At 42.9% G+C, this 7,179-nt stretch overlaps 1 long non-coding RNA gene across 1 annotated transcript in view; it reads right to left on the minus strand.

The window, feature by feature from the left end:
- The window catches only part of LOC129034700 (uncharacterized), a 77,642-nt gene extending 70,811 nt beyond the window's left edge, over positions 1-6,831 (minus strand). The window contains exon 1 of the long non-coding RNA XR_008501978.2: positions 6,737-6,831. This is a non-coding gene — a long non-coding RNA (uncharacterized LOC129034700). The remainder of the gene's footprint in view (positions 1-6,736) is intronic.
- Positions 6,832-7,179: the final 348 nt, after the last annotated feature.

Below are 7,179 nucleotides of genomic sequence, written 5' to 3' on the forward strand. Positions count from 1 at the left end.
CTGACATAATTCATCTTTCCTGTTTACCTGATTGTTTCTGCTGTTCAAAAAACATCAATGAGTCCCCCAAAGCCCTTGAAAATAAATTCCTCAAGCTGACATTTAAGGCCTTTCATATCTGACCCTATCGTACCTTTCCATTCTTGCTTTTCTCCTCAAAATGCCCTATTCTTTTGATGAAGACCCTCACACTTTCCCCCTAATTCACACTCAACCTTCAAAACATGCACCCACACTCAGTCACCAACTGCCCACTCAGACTGTCTTAGCCCATTTTGTGCTACTAAAACAGAATACCACAGACTGGGTAATTGATAATAAACAGGAGTTTACGCCTCACAGTTGTAAAGGCTGGGAAATCCAAGATCAAGGTAGCAGCAGGTTTGGTGTCTGGTGAGGAACCAGTGTCTGCATCCAAGATGGTGCCTTGAACACTGCATCCTACAGGAGGGAGGAATGCTGTGTCCTCCACATGGCAGAAGGTTGAAGCAGGGAACCCATTCCCAAAAGCTCTTTTTTTTTTTTTTTTTTGAGACGGACTCTTGCTCTGTCGCCCAGGCTGGAGTGTAGTGGCGCCATCTCAGCTCACTGCAAGCTACGCCTCCCGGGTTCACGCCGTTCTCCTGCCTCAGCCTCCCAAGTAGCTGGGACCATAGGCGCCCACTACCACGCCCGGCTAATTTTTTTGGATTTTTAGTAGAGACGGGGTTTCACCGTGTTAGCCAGGATGGTCTCAATCTCCTGACCTCGTGATTCGCCCACCTCGGCCTCCCAAAGTGCTGGGATTACAGGCGTGAGCCACCGCGCCCAGCCCCAAAAGCTGTTTTTATCAGCATTACTCCATTCAAGAAGGCAGTGTCCTTATGGCCTAAACACCCCATCAGGCCCCACCTCTCAACACTGCTGCATTTGGGATTAAGTTTCAAACATATGGTCTTAAGAGGAGACAAACATTCAAACCATAATAACTAGTGCCGTCTGATACACAACCAATTCACAGTCCCTGTCTTAGGGACTTCTGTCACCTCAAAAAAAAAACAATTCTATTACACATTTTCTCATTCTCCATTCTGCAACTCCGGCCTCAGACAATCCTTTCTTCCTTTGAACATCAAAATAACGCTTCTCTTATTGCACTTACACTATGCTTCATATCACAGTTCTGACTAATCTAACACACTGGAATGCAAGCTCTTAGAACCATGTCTTTTCATCCAATTTACCCAGCTATGTTTGGTTCAGTTCCGTGTACATAATAGACCCTCAATAAACATTTTTGGAATTAAGAGAGAGAACTAACCCCTGCATTATCAGCATATTGAACCCAAACCATATCAGGCTGTAAGGGCTATATTTTGACCCAAAATTTAGCCCCCAACCTAATGTAATAATGCCCCATAATATTACTATGTTCTGTATACTTGTATCAACACACAAACGTGTACAATTCACTGCCTCAACCTCTTTCCATATATTATTGAAGAATTCGTGAGAGCAAGAGGTTCTCAAAGGTCTCATTCACTCCTGATTTTTTGTCCCTTTTCACAGGACCTGTGGGTATATAATCTCTGACTGGTAGTATTTTAAATTTACCCAGTGGTATTTAAATTTATCTGATAGCATTTTAAATTGATCTAATTTATTTAATTTACTTAATCTAATTTAATTAAACAACATCTCCACCTGATGTCATTTAACTTCACCTAATGGTATTTTAAATTTATGACAGTCTAGAAGTTAATCAGAGTCAATAAAATTGGTTTAGGGCAGTGCTTCTCAAAGTGTTGTCCCTGGACCAGCAACAGCATCAGGATACTTGGGAGAAATACAAATTCTCAGAATCAAACCCAAACCTACTGAATCAGAAACTCAGGGAGTGCCTGGCCAGCTTTCATTTTCACAAACCCTGCAGGTGAGTCAGACGCATGCTTGTTTGAGAACCACTGGTGAAGGGATTGAGTGAAATTGTTTCTGGACAAATAAACTGGTAACACAGATGGGAGATAAGAAATTTTTTGATGAAAATGAACTATCCCTGGGTTATGGTTTGCATAGATTTGCAGGAGACCAGCCGAGATAGCAGATGAATGTAGTGGCTGAGACCCAATTCTGTGATTGGCCAAGGTACAAGATACGCATCTGTTTACTCTGGAACTAAGAGGATAGGGAATGTGTCATAATGTGACACTGTCAGCACACAGAGTTATTTTTAGAGCTGGGTTTTTGCTTCACAAGTAGAAGAAGGATTTAGAATACACTCAGAAGAATACAGTATATAAATGTCTTCCCATTGTGGGTTTTCCCTTCACAATGGTAAATTCAGAAATAAAAAGAGCTGAGTGATTGATTGCACAGTGGCTCACATAACCGTGGAGACAGCCAGCCTCACCTGCAAGTATTCAAGCATGTTAATCGGTGCCTAGGTGGCTCAGGAGCCTCACCTGATCTGAGATGGCTGCTGGTGGCACACACACTCTCATGTGCAATAGGATTACTTCATTAACCTCTACAACACCAAAGGGCCAAGGCACCCCAGAGCCACTTTTTTGCTGCATAACTACTTCTTATCTTCATTAAGTCTAGTGACAGCTTTCCTAACAGTAGGAAATCATGCCTTAGCCTATGCTTGATGACTCATTACTAAGCCAAGTTAAGCAAAATCTGTGGCTTTCCAAAAAATACAGTAGGGACAGGTAAAAGTTTAAAAATTCATTCTATACAGAGTGCTATTGGCTAAGTTCCTTAATCAAAGGATTTTTCGCGATTTCTTGGGGAATCAAACTGGCTGTGGAGATTTAGCTATCTGTTTTAGAGATGTGTAGGAGACATTCGGCAAGAAAGAGTAAGCATAAGAAGATGCAAGGAACTTGCAGGGAGACAAGAATTTTGCACCTACATTTTCAAAAATCAAGATGTAAGTGAGTACGGTCAGGTCTACCGTTGGGAGTCAAAGTGGAGCTCAAATCACAAGTAGCTATATAGGCCAGGTGCGGTGGTTCATGCTTATAATCCTAACACTTTGGGAGAGCAAGGTGGGAAGATCACTTGAGGCTAAGAGTTCAAGACCAGCCTGGGAAAAATAGAAAAACCATGTCTCTACAAAAAAGTAAATAAATAAATTTAATTAGCCAGGCATTGTGGCATAGCCCTGTAGTTCCAGCTACTCAGGAGGCTGAGGCAGGAAGATCACTTGAGCTCAGCAGTTCAAGGTTATAGTGAGCTATGATCACACCACTGCGCTCCAGCCTGGGCAACAGAGTGAGACACTGTCTCTAAAATAAAGATGAAAAAGTAGCTATATAAAATTATGAATTATAAAGCATTGTAGAGGAAACTCTATGACTATCAGAAAATTATTAAATATATTACGTTCAGCATCCAATGTAGATTTTATGTGGCACCAGACACTATAGAGAGTTTCATTCATTGACAAGTAGCTTGACATAACTTTGGATCCTAGGGTCCCAGTAATTTTAGGAAGAACTGATTTTATAATGTTCTCCCTTCCTCTTTCCCAGTTCCACATCAATTAAAATACAAAACCCAAGAACAAATACATTTGCAGAAGGGGAAGAATCTCTTATCCTTGACAAAGCTACAGAAGAGCTATCAGTACAGTTAAGAACAGTATGAAATCCTGCCTCAGGTTCTCTGCCATCCTTTCTCACCTTGCGAATTCACAGTGATTTATCCAGTACACAAATATTCAGCCTCTCACAAGTGCTAGATAAATGCTGTGCTGTTAACTGGGGATACATTCAAGAAGTCTGCAATCAAATGCAGTCGACCAGACTTTCATGAGAATCACCTGAGGCACTTGTTAAAATACCAATATCCAGGCCCCATGCCAAACCTTCTTAATCAGAATCTCTGTGGATGGAACCTTAGAATCTGTCAGCCTCAGAGGCCACCATAGGTATTGAAGCCCACTGATCTGTGTTAATGGGGAAAGTTTATCCCCATTCCTCCAAATTAAGATGGCTTTTCCTCAGCCAAAAGACTACGTCCATTGAGGGAAAGCTACATGCATGGTGGTTTCAAGCAAAGGCACCCACCACTTTGGCCTTGCACAAAGACATGCAGTTTTGGCAAAAGCAAACGAACCACTAGGGAAAGGTATAGACCACTTGGCCTTCAGCTATGGCTGGTGGACATGAGGGAGATGTCATCAGAAGTGGCACGATTTGCTGATTTGCTGCAATTGTACTTAATGCGTGTGTTTGAGTGGGTTGGAAGTTCCCGTGACTCAGCAGAATATGAAACTGGAGGCAGTAATTTGGGGGCTTTAATTTAAGAATATTCAACTCAAGGGCAAAAGATATTTAGCTCTAATTTTACGTCTTTAGGACTTTAACATATCTGGGCTTGAAATGTTAAGATTTAATTATTGAATTTTAATCTCTCCCTGGGAATTTGATAATGGGAGAGATTCTACATCAAACTTTGGCATATCTCTATGTTGTTGGCACTTTATTATTAGATCTTGGCATCTCCTTGCAGATTGTCCAATATGTTATGTTGAACAACAGGGCTAGAAGGGAAAGGGGTGCAATTTCTTGGGTCCTCTGTGTCCTCAACGGTTTTGTGGTATAACAGCAGAAACTTGCTAAAGGTTCATCAAGTGCTTGTTCTGACTGGGTCCCCTGACTCTGGCCTAAATGGTATTGGCAGGGGACTGGGACTAGAAAATTTAATAATGCAGTGGTTTTGCAAAACCAAATAGACTTGTATCTGGGTCTTAAAAGGCATAGCCCAGGCCAGGTGCAGTTGCTCATGCCTGTAATCCCAGCACATTGGGAGGCGGAGGTGGGTGGATCATGATGTCAGGAGATTGAGACCATCCTGGCCAACATGGTGAAACCCCATCTCTTCTAAAAATACAAAAATTAGCTGGGTGTGATGGCATACACCTGTAGTCCCAGCTACTCAGGAGGCTGAGGCAGGAGAATCGCTTGAATCCGGGAGGTGGAGGCTGCAGTGAGCTGAGATCGCACTACTGCACTCCAGCCTGGTGACAGAGGAAGACGCTGTCTAAAATAAAATAAAAATAATAATAATAATAAAAGCACAGCCCAGAAGCAATCATATACAGCATTTGGAAAGCCAGGTTTCAAAAATTCACTGACTCCTGTCGTCAGAGTAAGACCCAAGAATGGGATTGGGACCTAGAGAGTCCAATCAATGGTTTTAAACTAAAGGTTCTTAAAATATAGAATGCAGAGCAACAACATCAGCTCCACCTAGGTAGTCACGTTACTCATTTCTGTGTCTAGTCAAGTCATTGGCAGGATGTCAGAAAAACTCTCTCAGCATTGCAATCCAAAAGTGCAGGGCTAGAGGTCACATTGCAATGTGAACGTGTCCTAAGTCTATAATCTACTGTTCAAACTACTTGAGTTAGCCTCAAGGGTCAGGCTGTCAAATCACGCCAACACAAATCAGAGACCTTACTCAAACTCAAGCTTTAATAGTAACCTTAAGGATATAAGCAATCAAGATGCACAGCAAAATGGGTAAAGGTGGGATGCTCTTTGTACCTGTTCAGGCCCTTCCTCCCCACATTAAACACATACTCTGGCCCAGAAAAATAATATACAGTGTCTCTAGATGAGGTTTTCGTATCACGTCATACTTGGGTGAGTGTTCAGGTTATGAAAGTTGTAGAGTTAACATAATCCCCTTTGGGAATCATGCCTCATAAATGTATACAGTCTAGGTTTATTGATGTTAAGTAATCCTAAGCTAGGGCTATCCAACTGAGAACATGCCTTCTTTAAAGACTCTCCTAGGCCAGGCGTGGTGGCTCATGCCTGTAATCCCAGCACTTTGGGAGGCTGAGGTGGGCAAATCACCTGAGGTCGGGAGTTCAAGACCAGCCTGACCAACATGGAGAAACCCCATCTCTACTAAAAATACAAAATTAGCTGGGCATGGTGGCACATGCCTGTAATCCTAGCTACTTAGGAGGCTGAGGCAGGAGAATCGCTTGAACTCAAGAGGCGGAGGTTGCAGTGAGCCGAGATCATGCCATTGCACTCCAGCCTGGGCAACAAGAGCAAAACTCCATCTCAAAAAAAAAAAAAGACAATCCTATCCCAAATATCATTAGTCTACCAGAAGGTCCAGTTATCATCAGCATGTGTACAAGGAGATTAAACCAGGTCACCTGATTTCTTTTCTGGAAGCACTCCCCCAGGAATCAGGACAGATGTGGGTCACAGTCTGGCTGCCTTATCTCTTTCCTCCCCACCAAGACACTTCTGAGACAGAAAAGAGAGATATTATTAACAATTATGCCAGCCAGGCATGGTGGCTTACACCTGTAATCCCAGCACTTTAGAAGCCCGAGTGGGCAAAACACTTGAGTTCAGGAGTTCAAGACCAGCCTGGGCAACGTGGCAAAACCCCATCACTAAGAAAAATTCAAAAAAATTAGCCAGGTTTGGTGGCATACTCCTGTAGTCCCAGCTACTTGGGAGGCTGAAGTGGGAGAATCACCTGAGCCCAGGAGGTCAAGGCTGTGGTGAGCCATGATCACACCACTGCACTGCAGCCCAGGTGATACAGTGAGACCCTGTCTCAAAAACAAACAAAAAATTATTCCAAGGCAGCAGTTGAAAATTGGGACTAGCCCAGATAAACTCGGATGTATTGCCATTGTCTTAGTTCATCAGGGCTGCTATAACAAAGTACCATAGACTGGGTGGCTTATAAACAACAGAAATTTGTTTCTCACAGTTCTGAAGGCTGGGAGGTCCGAGATCAAGTCCCCAGATTTGGTGTCTGGTGAGGGCCCACTTCCTGGTTCAAAGACCAGCACCTTCCTCTGGGTCCTCACATGATAGAAGAATAAAGGCAGCTCTCGGGGATCTCCTTTAAAAGAGCCTAATCCCATTCATGAGGACTCCACCCTCATGACCTAATCACTTCCCAAAGGCGCCACATCTTAATACCATCACACCAGACATAAGGTTTCAACATATGAACATGGGAGGGGACACAAACATTCAGACCCTGGCAGTCACCCTATCTGTAGTGCCCAGCACTGGAAGTTTGTGGGTAGCAAAGGAGAAATAAGGCTTGAAATGTAGGGAATCAGAAGGTAGTCTGTGAAAAATTATTTTCATCTTCAGACATCTAAAATTGTAACTGGAGGATTACAATTGTAACTGGAAAATT

Source organism: Pongo pygmaeus, chromosome 3 (assembly GCF_028885625.2).
Source record: "Pongo pygmaeus isolate AG05252 chromosome 3, NHGRI_mPonPyg2-v2.0_pri, whole genome shotgun sequence".
Classification (NCBI taxonomy): domain Eukaryota; kingdom Metazoa; phylum Chordata; class Mammalia; order Primates; family Hominidae; genus Pongo; species Pongo pygmaeus.